We start from the raw sequence: 14,134 nt of genomic DNA, 5'->3' as shown, positions 1-14,134 counted from the left end.
AAATAAAACAAAACATCAATGCCTCTTTCCACTTACGACAACCCTATTCTGAATTCCTTCCAGACCAGAAGGCTTGTGCTTTGCTGTATAGCTGTCTTAGGATAAAGACTGATATACTCAGACCTCCCCCCTTGCCAGTCATAACCTGAAAGCCAAGGAGTCAGCAGTGGGTAACTGTTTCCAGCACCACCGTCTTCAGAGAACCAGTCATTATCCAGTTCAGGTCATGGTCAATGAAATAGAGGGAGTGACTTGTGTTTTTGCCATCTAGAGAGTGTGAGTAAAATTAATACACAGGATTACACTGGAAATCTACATTTGGCATGAGATTTATTTTCCAGCAGAATGGGGAGCCCACTTGCAAAATATTTGGGCCAGGTAGTATGTGTGTGTCCAAAGACAGCGTGGAAAATCCTGGCCTTGAGGCGAATAATGGTAATGTAGCTCACAGAAGGAGGCTGGCTAAATTATGGGAAAAGTGACTTCTGGAAGGCCAAGTCTAACTGTGTAAAATCCATCCCTGTTCAATCCCATCTCCCCCTGCCCCCCACTCCGGGAAACCCCAAGCCTATCTTTTGAACACTCATATTAGTGTTCTGGCTTCTTGCCCGAGAACTTGAAAATGAAAGGATAAAAAGTGAGCTTGATGCTCTCTGCTAGGCATAAGTAAGTCCCCTTTTTTCTTCAACACAGGCCTGGATCTCCACTGGGGATTACAGAGTAAGAATCCAGTATTTTTAGTAGAATGATTTGAAGGCAGCATCATATGAATTTAGTGGGAGCCAAAGGATAGGGGCCCCCTTTGGTCCCTGGGGTCTGTTTCCCAGACTTTGGCCATGCTGTTTTCACATATGGGAAAATCAGGTGGAGTTTTCTTTCCAGTCTTAACATCCTCTGGTTAAACCATATGCTTGCCTTTCTCAGCCACTTCTGTTCAAATATGTTTTCCTAATGAGGCATTATATTCCTATAAAATCAAGCTGTTTTCCTTCCAAAAGAATATTTTGTTTAAAAAAACCCCCAAAACCCTATTAGTGTGTGGACAATAACATTACATTATTTTAAGAAATAGTCTGTGATGATACTGCCAAACACTGGCAATAATAAATCGCCAACTACAGTTGTATCACCAGCTACAATTTATTTGTGTTCCCCAAACAGATCTTTGGAACACATTTTCCCACAGAATTGACTACATGTGATAGGTTTCCAGGCTAGCCCTTACAATTGTGCCTAATTAAATGAAAAAAAAAAAAAAAAAAGTTTGTAATACTGTTGTAATAGTCAAAGAAAAATAAAACCAAAAGCTTTGGAAATTATTAAGATAAAATGCCAGTGCAAGAGAACAAAGCCCAAAAAGCTTACAGAAAAAAACCCAATAAGTAAACACATGAAAACGAACAAAAATCATAGTTACAGAGAACAGATGGATGGTTATCAGAGAGAAGGGGGTTGGGCAAATGGGTGAAGGGGATTAAGAAGTACCAACGTTCAGTTATAAACTAAGTTAAGTCCCAGAGATGTGATGTATGGCCGTGGGTGATACAGTGAATAATACTGCATTCACTTTGTAAGGTGACAGACAGTAGCTAAGTTTGCTGTGGGGACCGCTTCACAATGCATACACATGTTGAATCGCTATGCTGTACACCTGAAACTAAACTATTGATGGTCAATCATCCCTCTGTTAAAACATAACAAAAAACCGAAAAGTCATTTATCTCAAATATGGGTAAGTCAAGAAAAAGTGAGTAAACTGGAGAAAAGCTTTTGCCTTGAGTTTTAGGAAGATTTTGAGGGGGATTTCCAGGCACTTTGAGGGCTTGAAAAATTTACGTTTTTTCTTATTAGATTACATTCCTATCAAGATGAACAGATTTTATTATCCTTGGTGTTGCAGTTTGCTAATATTAGGCTTCATTTGGGGTGTGAAGTTGATAGGAAGAAAAAACTGAAGAGCAGTGCTTTTCCTGAGGCAGGAGGAAACAGTGGATGTTTTGCAGTCTCCTTTCACTATGGGAGAAACAATGTCCCTTTCCACCCTCCCTACACATTTCCCTCTGGTGGCCCATTTTTCATCTATGGAGAGACCTTCACATATATCTCATGACTCCCATTAAGTTGTCCCACATATTAAATAAGTGATATTTGTCCAACACGTACAATCACTTCCCTAAGATTTCCTTCCCAATCCCACTCACCTCCAGAAAACAAAAAGAAGCCCTCCTTTTAATAAGAGCACCCCCCACCTCTCTAATCCCCTGCGCCAAGAGTACTAAGGGCCCTTCACCCCGGAGCCCATATGTGACCAGCCCTCACACCCTCTCAGATGCCCCTACCCACTGCTTCTCAGCTTTGTTCCCTCTGTCTCACTCCCAGCATGGCAGCAAGAATTCAGTTATTACAATAACTGCTCTCCCTGCCAGCCAACTTCCTGTTGCAGTCCATTTTCCAGACAGCCAACGAAGCGATCATTGCTCTGTTCAAAATCCTTCAGGGCTGCTCAAAGGGAGATTGCATGCCTCAGAATAAGTGCAGGGGTGGAGGCAGGTGCTTGCAAGAGAGTGCTGGATAAAATGCAAGCTCCTGGGCCCTGCCCTGGGCCCAGCAATCTGAATTTTTGAAGGAAGGGAATCTGATAAGACCTAGAAGTTTGCATTATAAGGAAGTTGAGGTGGATAAAGAAAATGTGGTACGTATATATAATGAAGTACTACTCAGTCATAAAAAGAAATGAAGTTGTGCCATTTGTAGAGATGTGGATGGACCTAGAGTTATACAGAGTGAAGTAAGTCAAAAAGAGAAAAACATATATTAATGCATATATACAGAATCTAGAAAAATGGTATAATCTTATTTGTAAAGTAGAAATAGAGACATAGAAGTAGAGAACAAAGTGTGCAGATAACAAGTGGGGAGTGGGGGGTGAGATGAATTGGGAGGCTGGGATATACACTACTAATACTACATATAAAATAGATAACTAATGAGACCCTATTATAGCACCGGGAACTTAGTGCTCTGTGGAGACCTAAAAGAGAAGCAAATCTAAAAATGAGGGGATATATGTATACTTACAGCTGACTGACTTTGTTGCACAGCAGAAACTAACACAACATTGTAAAGCAGCTAGACCCCAACAAAAATTAATAAAAAAACAAGTAAGTTGGGGTAATTTTTCCAGTGCACTTCGGCTTGAAAATCGTGGATTTAGGAGGAGACATCCATTGCTTGGAACAGAGTGAAAGGTCATCTGTGCTCTTCGGTTGGTCCACTTGGAAGCCTCATCTCATCTCAGGCACTCCTCTGTCTCCTCCACAGAGCGCCATCTCCCAGACTCCTTTGCAAGAATCTCTGCCTGCCTAGAATGCCCCCTCTGGTCCCCATTTCCTTGGTGAGCATGATTCACCTTTCAGTTTCCAGCAGGAGCTGGGAAACTGCAGTAGAAGAAAAGCAATAATTTGTCCCAAGGTTTCTGAGGGTGCTCATGGGTACATTTCTTAGGGTACATTTCAGTAGCCATTTTCTATGTCTCCTTTGGTTACCGTTAAAGGTATCTCCAGAAATCCTCCCCCAATCCTCATTTAAGAATAGAACCAACTATTCCATTAAAAATAGGACATAAAAATAAGCTCATGCTTGCCCCAAATGACACTTATACCAGGCCCATGTCTGAACCACACAGAAACAGGCTTTTTTTTTTTTTTTTTTTCATGGCTGTATAAAATGAAAGACTCTCAAAAAGCAAGAATAATCATTATTATTTGTTCTAAAATCCAAATGTATATTTTCCATCCTTTTTATTTACAATATAAAGTGCTTTTCTCAGTAAATCAACAAATATGAGTATTCATGTCACCAAGAGCTGATGATTAAAAATAATTACTTTAATGGTTGCTGGCCCGATGCCAAACATGATCAGGTTTTGCATTTCAAGCATGATCATGGATAATTTACATCTCCTTTTGCACCAGTACCCCACTATTCTTAATGGATTCTATTTTAGTTTTTATGAATTAGTAGAAATTTAGTGCCTAGTATTATAGTCCACCATTTGCTTTTAGAATCCACAGAACTATCTTTTTTTTTTTTTTTTTAAGTAGGATGGTTCAACATCATATAATTCTTCAAGTTACTTATTTAAAATGTTTAGGTTTCTGCTTTCTGTGAATTCTGAATGGAGGCACAGGAATGGGGTAAAATAGGAGGGGAAAAACAGAACCAGGTCTCATGCCTCCGGTGGCCTCTTCCTTACTCAGGAGAATCTTTGTGGCCATGTTGGCAGGCAGTGTCCTTTACAAAGCACAGGACCCCTCCAAAGGGCCTGTCCCAGCCTGAGGGCCTGGAGTCTTCACCACACAGGAGGCTGCCGCTCAGTGTGAGAAGATGGGGCTGTCTTGCTCCCTTTCTTTTTCTTACTCCTTTGAGCTTTCATAAGTAATGAAAACATGTCACAAGAGGGTTACAAAGAACTGTAGCAAGTTTTTAAATGTTGGTATGCATCTCAGTTTGTGTCCTGTCTGACTGTTTGCTACCTATTGGACTATAGCCCACCAGGCTTCTCTGTCCATGGGATTTCCCAGGCAAGAATACTGGAGTGGGTTGCCATGCCCTTCTCCAGGGGATTTCCTGACCCCGGGATCCAACCTGTATCTCCTGCACTGGCAGGCGGATTCTTTACCACTGTACCACCTGAGAAGCCTGTTTTAAATGTTTACACTGAACAAATTAACACTTTCACCAAAAATGTAATGTAACTGTATTATTCAGAAGATGATTATAGGATTTATTAACAAGAACTGTATTAATATGTGGTATCCTAAAGGCAGTGTGGCCCAGTAATAGGAATACAGTTTAAATCTGTATAATGCTTTTCAATCCTATCTATTTATCTCTGTGACACTATATGGACAAATGACAGCATCGAGTCATTTGAATTTAATGTCAAAAGTAAAGATTTGATGTCCCCAGTGAATGCACGTTCTGTCAAACGGCCCTTTGGCTTCCCCACTAGATAGATTTGTAAATATGTGTCAAGTAAATGCACTTTAAAATGTATTCACTGCTGGTAAGATCAGGGGAGAGAGAGATGCATGCCCCAGAATTTGGTTCAAAAGATAAGCAGATAAGCAGAGAAGACTCAGAAATGTTACCAGGTCAAGAGGAGTCTCTACTGGTGCTGGGGAGAGGAAGCAGAAGGGTTAAATGAGCAAAAATTCTCCAGGTATACAAGCCGGGGGCAACCTATCATAAACATTGAGCATAACTTGAGTCATGCTAGCCAATGGCAAGCGAGGAGAGGACAGGGCTTTATTTGCTTATTCTTATATATGTGTTACCTGAACCAGTGCCTTTTGACAGTGGGGAAATGAACAGTAGGTTGGATAGTGACTTCGTTTGTAGTATCTCCTTTGACCATCCTTAGGAAGACTCATGATGATGCTAAAGGAAAAAACATTGGTACCATTTTGCAGGACGACTTGATTCCAATTCAAACTGTTCAGTTCAGTTCAGTCGCTCAGTTGTGTCTGACCCTTTGTGACCCCATGGACTGCAGCATGCCAGGCTTCCCTGTCCATCACCAGCTCCCAGAGCCTACTCAAACTCATGTCTATTGAGTGGGTGATGCCATCCAATGATCTCATCCTCTGTTATCCCCTTTTCCTCCCATTTTCAATCTTGCCCAGCAACAGGGTCTTTTCAAATGAATCAGTTCTTCACATCAGGGGGCCAAAGTATTGGAGTTTCAGCTTCAGCACCAGGCCTTCCAATGAATACTCAAGATTGATCTCCTTTAGAATGGACTGGTTGGATCTCCTTGCTGTCCAAGGGACTCTCAAAAGTCTTCTTCAACAAAATAGTTTAAAAGCATCAGCTCTTTGGCACTCAGCTTTCTTTATAGTCCAACACACACATCTATACATGACCACTGGAAAAACCATAATTTTGACTAGAAGGACCTTTGGTGGCAAAGTAATGTCTCTGCTTTTTAACATGCAATCTAGGTTGGTAATAATTTTTCTTCCAAGGAGTAATTCAGTTCAGTTCAGTTCAGGTGCTCAGTTGTGTCCGACTCTTTGCTACCCCATAAACCGCAGCATGCCAGGCCTCCCTGTCCATCACCAACTCCCGGAGTTCACTCAGACTCACGTCCATCGAGTCAGTGATGCCATCCAGCCATCTCATCCTCTGTCGTCCCCTTCTCCTCATGCCCCCAATCCCTCCCAGCATCAGAGTCTTTTCCAATGAGTGAACTCTTCGCATGAGGTGGCCAAAGTACTGGAGTTTCAGCTTTAGCATCATTCCTTCCAAAGAATACCCAGGACTGACCTCCTTTAGAATGGACTGGTTGGATCTCCTTCCAGTCCAAGGGACTCTCAAGAGTCTTCTCCAACACCACAGTTCAAAAGCATCAATTCTTCAGCGCTCAGCTTTCTTTATAGTCCAACTCTCACATCCATACATGACTACTGGAAAAACCATAGCCTTGACTAGATGGACCTTTGTTGGCAAAGTAATGTCTCTGCTTTTGAATATGCTGTCTAGGTTGGTCATAAATTTCCTTCCAAGGAGTAAGCGTCTTTTAATTTCATGGCTGCGATCACCATCTGCCATGATTTTGGAGCCCTCCAAAATAAATCTGACACTGTTTCCAATGTTCCCCCATCTATTTCCCATGAAGTGATGGGACCAGATGCCATGATCTTACTTTTCTGAATGTTGAGCTTTAATCCAACTTTTTCACTCTCCTCTTTCACTTTCATCAAGAGGCTTTTTAGTTCCTCTTCACTTTCTGCCATAAGGGTGGTGTCATCTGCATATCTGAGGTTATTGATATTTCTCCCGGCAATCTTGATTCCAGCTTGTGCTGCTTCCAGCCTGGCATTTCTCATGATGTACTCTGCATAGAAGTTAAATAAGCAGGGTGACAATATACAGCCTTGATGTACTCCTTTTCCTATTTGGAACCAGTCTGTTGTTCCATGTCCAGTTCTAACTGTTGCTTCCTGACCTGCATTCAGGTTTCTCAAGAGGCAGGTCAGGTGGTCTGGTATTCCCATCTCTTTCAGAATTTTCCACAGTTTATTGTGATCCACATAGTCAAAGGCTTTGGCATAGTCAATAAAGCAGAAGTAGATGTTTTTCTGGAACTCTCTTGATTTTTTGATGATCCAACAGATATTGGCAATTTGATCTCTGGTTCCTCTGCCTTCTCTAAATCCAGCTTGAACATCTGGAAGTTCATGGTTCACATACTGTTGAAGCCTGGCTTGGAGAATTTTGAACATTACTTTGCTAGCGTGTGAGATGAGGGCAATTGTGCAGTAGTTTGAGCATTCTTTGGCATTGCTTTTCTTTGGGACTGGAATGAAAACTGACCTTTTCCAGTCCTGTGACCACTGCTGAGTTTTCCAAATTTGCTGGCATATTGAGTGCAGCACTTTCACAGTATCATCTTTCAGGATTTGAAATAGCTCCACTGGAATTCCATCACCACTACTAGCTTTGTTCATAGTGATGCTTCCTAAGGCCCACTTGACATTTATTTTATAATAGTAGGAAGAAATGACCAAAGATGTTCCATCTGCTTTGGGAAGATAAACTAATGCATGCCAGTTTACTAAGTTGGACAGTAGGGAAAGAAGCCTTTTACCACAGTCAGATCAGATCAGATCAGATCAGTTGCTCAGTCATGTTCGACTCTTTGCGACCCCATGAATCGCAGCACGCCAGGCCTCCCTGTCCATCACCAACTCCCGGAGTTCACTCAGACTCATGTCCATCGAGTCAGTGATGCCATCCAGCCATCTCATCCTCTGTCGTCCCCTTCTCCTCTTGCCCCCAATCCCTCCCAGCATCAGAGTCTTTTCCAATGAGTGAACTCTTCGCATGAGGTGGCCAAAGTACTGGAGTTTCAGCTTTAGCGTCATTCCTTCCAAAGAACACCCAGGGCTGATCTCCTTCAGAATGGACTGGTTGGATCTCCTTGCAGTCCAAGGGACTCTCAAGAGTCTTCTCCAACACCACAGTTCAAAAGCATCAATTCTCCGGCGCTCAGCCTTCTTCACAGTCCAACTCTCACATCCGTACATTACCACTCCTTTTCCTATTTGGAGTGGTAATGGAAAAACCATAGCCTTGACTAGACCGACCTTTGTTAGCAAAGTAATGTCTCTGCTTTTGAATATGCTACCTAGGTTGGTCATAACTTTCCTTCCAAGGAGTAGGCGTCTTTTAACTTCATGGCTGCAGTCACCATCTGTAGTGATTTTGGAGCCCAGTAATTACCCAAAAAAGGGCTTCCCAGTTGGCTCAGTAGGTAAAGAATTTGTTGCAATAAGGGAGACACAGGAGACATGGGTTTGATCCCTGGGTTGGGAAGATCCTCTGGAGAAGGAAATGGCAACCCATTCCAGTATTCTTTCCTGGAGAACCCCATGGACAGAGGAGCCTGGTGGCCTGCAGTCCACAGGGTAGTAAAAAGTCAGACATGACTGAAGCAACTGAGCACACACCCCAAAACAGAAAAAGTTGCCCTGTCTCTGAGGATCAGTGGCTTCTCCCACTTTGCGTGGCCTAGAATGAATCTCTTGGTATGAAACTGGCCTTGGACAGTGACACTCCTTGTCCCCCAGCCTAGCCAAGTTGCAGGGCTGGTGGCCTCTCTGTAGTGGACAGTCAAATATGTAGGAAAGAGCCCTTACATTCATGCCAGTCAAGGTGAGATAGGTGTAGAGACCCAAGCCAAAGCCAGCTACCTGTACCTTCTACCAAGGAATCTGTACCATCTATATAAACCTCTCTGTGTATGCTCAATCATGTCCAACTCTGTGTGACCCCATGGACTGTAGCCCTCCTGGCTCCTTTGTCCATGGGATTCTCTAGGCAAGAATACTGGAGTGGGTTGCCACTTCCTTCTTGAGGGGATCTTCCTGACCCAGGGATAAAACCCACATCTTCACCTGGGAAGCCCACAAAAACTTCCCTGGTCTCTAGAAAACCAAGAACACACATCACACACACACACACACACACACACACACACACACACGCACAGAAAAGAAAGAGAGATGTGTGTGAGGGGGGGAGAGAGAGAGGCTACAATTACAGTATTATCTAGTCGAGTTTCCTGTGGATTCTCAAATTACCTCAGATCAAAACAGCAGGATGCATAGCTCACTTGTAAGAATGTTCTAAGAAATATATCTTATGCAAAAATAGCGCTTAATTTTTATTTATTTACATTTCACTCAATAAACATTTATTTACCCTCTTGATCCATAAAACAATCTTTACTCTCAAAGAGATGGCAACAGTGGGGAAATGGTTCAGATGTTAAAACAGACTAAAACAGGACAGGGTGGAAGCTGTTACATGCCCAGTTCTGTGCAGGGCAGGAAGGGGAGGGCTAAGGGAGTGAGGGTGGGGTTGGGCAGGGAGGGAGTGATCAGCAGAGGCAATACTCATGACCTTTGTCTGGGAAGACCTCACAGTCCTTTTGAGAGAAGGATTTAATTCATTGATGAGCAAAGAAGCATTAGATAAGTACATCCTGTGCCCCTAAAGTGAAACAGGAATTGTAGTGGTTCAGGCTGTGAGCAGAACGGGCCACGCTGAGAAGAAAGACTCAGCCGAAGCCACTGCCTCCCTCTCAGCAGAGAGCCCTGCACTTTTTCTTCATGATGATAACAAGAGTTGAGATAAATTGAGTGGCCTAGCACTTTAAATTTATTATCCCATTTAATCCCTACAATCAAAACTGAAGGTAGCACAATGATTACTGCCATTTTAGGAAAGGCTAGTGAGGTTTGCAGATGCGTTAACAGCTGGAAGTGATGGTGCTGGGATTGGAACAGGAACAATCAGACATTACAACCCACGAGCCCCTTTTCTCTAGTCCCATGTGATTGTAAGCCCACATCCCTGGTGGTTTTCCAGCTATTCCCTGTAGTTGTGAAATAGAGTCCCTTGGACTGCAAGGAGATCCAACCAGTCCATCCTAAAGGAGATCAGTCCTGGGTGTTCATTGGAAGGACTGATGCTGAAGCTGAAACTCCAATACTTTGGCCACCTGATGCAAAGAGTTGACTCACTGGAAAAGACCCTGATGCTGGGAGGGATTAGGGGCAGGAGGAGAAGGGGATGACAGAGGATGAGATGGCTGGATGGCTCACTGACTCGATGGACATGAGTCTGAGTGAACTCCGGGAGTTGGTGATGGACAGGGAGGCCTGGCGTGCTGCAATTCATGGGGTTACAGAGTCGGACATGACTGAGTGACTGAACTGAACTGAACCTGGCTCGGTGGCTCAGGGATGAGGACTCAGAGAGTGACCATTCCTCTTGTGCATGCGTGAGGGTGGGTCACTGGAGTTTCCTGAGCTTGCGGCACGATCTGATGGTGCATGGACAATAATTCTACTCTCCAGCCTCCTCCCTTGCTGTGTGTGTGTGTGTGTGTGTGTGTGTGTGTGTGTGTGTGTGTGTATGTGTGTGTGTCTGGCACACCACGGGACTTGCTCTTGGAGCCAACACTGCTGCTGACTATACACACCCCTCCCAGTTCACAACTGGGCTCGAAAAGCCCGACCATCTGTGGTCCCCAAGCTCTGCCTCCTCAGAGGACCTTTCCCCAGCTCACCAGGATAAACCTCCACATTCCCTAAAATCTCCCTCTCCTCTGCCTTTTGGTCTGGTTGCATCAAGGTTGGCAGAGTATTTCTGATCCAAAGGTCAGCTTTCAGGTTACCCGGGTAATGATAGGAAAAGGAGTATGTCAAGGCTGTATATTGTCACCCTGCTTATTTAACTTACATCCCGAGTACATCATGAGAAACACTGGGCTGGAGGAAGCACAAGCTGGAATCAAGATTGCTGGGAGAAATAGCAATAACCTCAGATATGCAGATGACACCACCCTTATGGCAGAAAGTGAAGAAAAACTAAAGAGCGTCTTGATGAAAGTGAAGGGTGGAGTGAAAAAGTTGGCTTAAAGCTCAACATTCAGAAAAGTAAGATTATGGCATCTGGTCCCATCGCTTCATGGGAAATAGGTGGGGAAACAATGTCAGACTTTATTTTTTGGGGGCTCCAAAATCACTGCAGATGGTGACTGCAGCCATGAAATTAAAAGATGCTTACTCCTTGGAAGGAAAGTTATGACCAACCTAGACAGCATATTCAAAAGCAGAGACATTACTTTGCCAACAAAGCTCCATCTAGTCAAAGCTCTGTTTTTTCCAGTAGTCATGTGTGGATGTGAGTGTTGGACTATAAAGAAAGCTGAGCACCAAAGAATTGATGTTTTTGAACTGTGGTGTTGAACAAGACTCTCGAGAGTCCCTTGGACTGCAAGGAGATCCAACCAGTCCATCCTAAAGGAGATCAGTCGTAGGTGTTCATTGGAAAGACTGATGTTGAAGCTGAAACTCCAATACTTTGGCCCCCTGATGTGAAGAGCTGACTCATTTGAAAAGACCCTGATGCTGGGAAAGATTGGGGGCAGGAGGAGAAGGGGATGACAGAGGATGAGATGGTTGGGTGGCATCACTGACACAATGGACATGGGTTTGGGTGGACTCTGGGAGTTGGTGATGGACAGGGAGGCCTGGTGTGCTGCGGTTCATGGGGTCACAGAGTCGGACAGGACTGAGTGACTGAACTGAACTGAAAGAAAGGAAACCACAAACTGACTTGGTAAGCAAGTGTGAATACACAGTAGCAGAGAAGCGAGGGTTGTGAGCACCCTGAAACCTACCATGACTTAGCGTAGGTCAGTGTCAATACCTTGGGCATAAAATGGTTAACTTTTATGATGTGTGAGGCATCCAATTAAAGTGGATGGTTCAACACGCTTAATTGTGGTTCCAGCCAACTTTTGATTGAGAAAAAGACACAGAGATTGGGGTGGCAACTGAACCTCATTCCTCTTTGGTGTAAAAGAAATCCTTGAGATCACTCAGACTTCCTAGGAGTGCAAATTTTGCCAGAAATTCAATGTCCCCTTGGGTACTTTGCAACAGGGAGAAGCTTGTGGTCTGAACAGTTGAGTATAACAAATACATGGTTCATTGGAAGAGAACTGACCATGCTTCATTTTTAATAGTCTAACTTATCAGTAGCTACAATTATTAATCTATTAACTTATTAGTATTACAATTATTAATCTATTTTAAAGTATATTCAGATTCAAAAATGTAGTTACGTTTTGGGCTTGCCCCAAGGGGCACCTTCCAGGGCTGCTGCTGCAGTGCCCCCATCCCCAGAGCAAGCCACCAGTGTCCCACATCTCCACGGGAGACTCTCCAACACCAGCAGGAGCTCATCAGGCAGGACTTTCCTGTCCAGTACAGCCCTGCAATGGCCACCACCACCACAGGCTGAGACATCTGGTCAAGAATCTTCAGTGCTTTTGCATTTACTGTCAACTGATTGTTGTGGTTTCTCACCAGACAGATGGAGTCCATTATGGTGGATCCAGATGCCATGGGAAGCTGTAACCCAGAGGAACAACTCAGCAGAACAGAAGATCTGGACATCATCTCTCATGGTGCACATCAGCCTTCTGCTTGTGGAGCTCCTAGATCAATTCTCTATGATTTGTATGTTTCTAAAAGTGGATTGGGAGCAGAGATGGGAGAGTAAAATGACCTTTTACTGCTGTGTTATGTGAAAATTAATAAAGTGAAACAATTCATATGGCGTTAGCAGGCCAGAAAGAAGAGCTCTCATGCAGTACAACTGGAGTTCCATTACAAGAAGAATTGTCAATTACAGACCCCAAGGAAAAAGTTTTCAACAAGGGAGTCATCAGTGACAGTCCCCAACAGGAAAAGGTGTACGTTGCATCTCTTAGAAGAACTGACTACCCCAACAACTCAGTTAATGAGAAAGAGTCATCACCCTGATCCCTCACTTTTCTCCAGTGGACTTGCTTTCAAAATAATCTTTCCCAACTCCTTTCTTTTCTCTGTAAAATAATGTTCTTTCTTTGTTGGTCTTGCCCACGGATTTTTCTATAGCTTGCTTCTCCCAAATTACAATTCCTCTGCTATTCCTGAGTAAATTCACTTTTACTTGAAAAAAAAAAGATATAGTTAAGTTTTACTGATCAGTAATGTATTTGCCAATTGTTTATTCATTGTTTGATAATATTGTTGTTTTATATAAGCCAGTATGGAGCATGTCTTTCAGCCCATCATTCATATCCAAGCAAAATCAAAACCTTTTCCAGAGGTATTTCTCTTAAACTTCAATCGATGGCAATAGCTTCCTATAGGTTCAGACACTAGTTCCTGATGCTGATAGTATAAAAGGAATCCAAAGTCTGTATATCATATTGCTCAGAATCATACTGAATTTAGTGTTGGCTGTTGCCTTGCTTCTCTGACTTTCCCTGAACAGCCCATACTTGGCTACTTCCCCTTACTCTTGTCCCCAGGTATGTCCTGTTTGTGTGACAGTTCCTGACAAGGGTCATTTGCTAATGTTTGGCTCTAGTTGTTAATCTGGTGTCTGGGCCCTAACCTACCCTGCAGAGAAGTAACTGACTGTTTGAGGGACTCTTGCTATGATTATCTGGGTACCTACCTCCTAGATGAATTGTACTCTTTTCCAATTTCCCTTATGCCTGTCTGAAAATTCCAGTTTTCTGGATATCCACACTGGGTGTGACAGAGATAGAAAATATGTCAAGTGACGTGATGTTACTGATTCCCCACCTGCCCATCTCTCATCTTTGCCCTTGGAAAATTTAACTTAATTATACTGATGAATTTACATTACATGTTCCTGTAGTACTCATCATTTTTACAGCTTTCTTTGGGAAGTCTCTTTACCCTGCTTTAATTTTCTTGGTAACATTTACCACTACCTGACACTAAACTTTATATTTATTATCTATTCCTACCATGAAATTAAGTTTCATGAGAGCAGGATTACAACTTTGGTGCTTAGAACAGTGCTGGCATGTAGCTTTCAGGCAATATTTATAAATTTTTTCAGTAAATGTTGAGTGGATAAATTAGCCATATGCAAGGAGAGTTTGTAACACCGAGGAGACAATATTGCTGATTATCAACATAATGTACCTTCTACAGGAATCTTTAGGACTAAGATGTCTAGGATGTTTTGT

The 14,134-nt window shown here is 43.0% G+C and overlaps 1 long non-coding RNA gene across 2 annotated transcripts in view; it reads right to left on the bottom strand.

The window, feature by feature from the left end:
- Positions 1–4,768: 4,768 nt before the first annotated feature.
- The window catches only part of LOC112448878 (uncharacterized), a 42,002-nt gene continuing 32,636 nt past the window's right edge, over positions 4,769–14,134 (bottom strand). For both annotated transcript variants that reach the window (XR_009496472.1, XR_009496471.1), the window contains 2 exons: positions 12,450–12,610; positions 4,769–5,442 (listed from right to left, as the gene is read on the bottom strand). This is a non-coding gene — a long non-coding RNA (uncharacterized lncRNA). The remainder of the gene's footprint in view (positions 5,443–12,449; positions 12,611–14,134) is intronic.

Source organism: Bos taurus, chromosome 11 (assembly GCF_002263795.3).
Source record: "Bos taurus isolate L1 Dominette 01449 registration number 42190680 breed Hereford chromosome 11, ARS-UCD2.0, whole genome shotgun sequence".
NCBI lineage: Eukaryota > Metazoa > Chordata > Mammalia > Artiodactyla > Bovidae > Bos > Bos taurus.
This window is presented reverse-complemented; position numbering and strand designations above follow the sequence as displayed.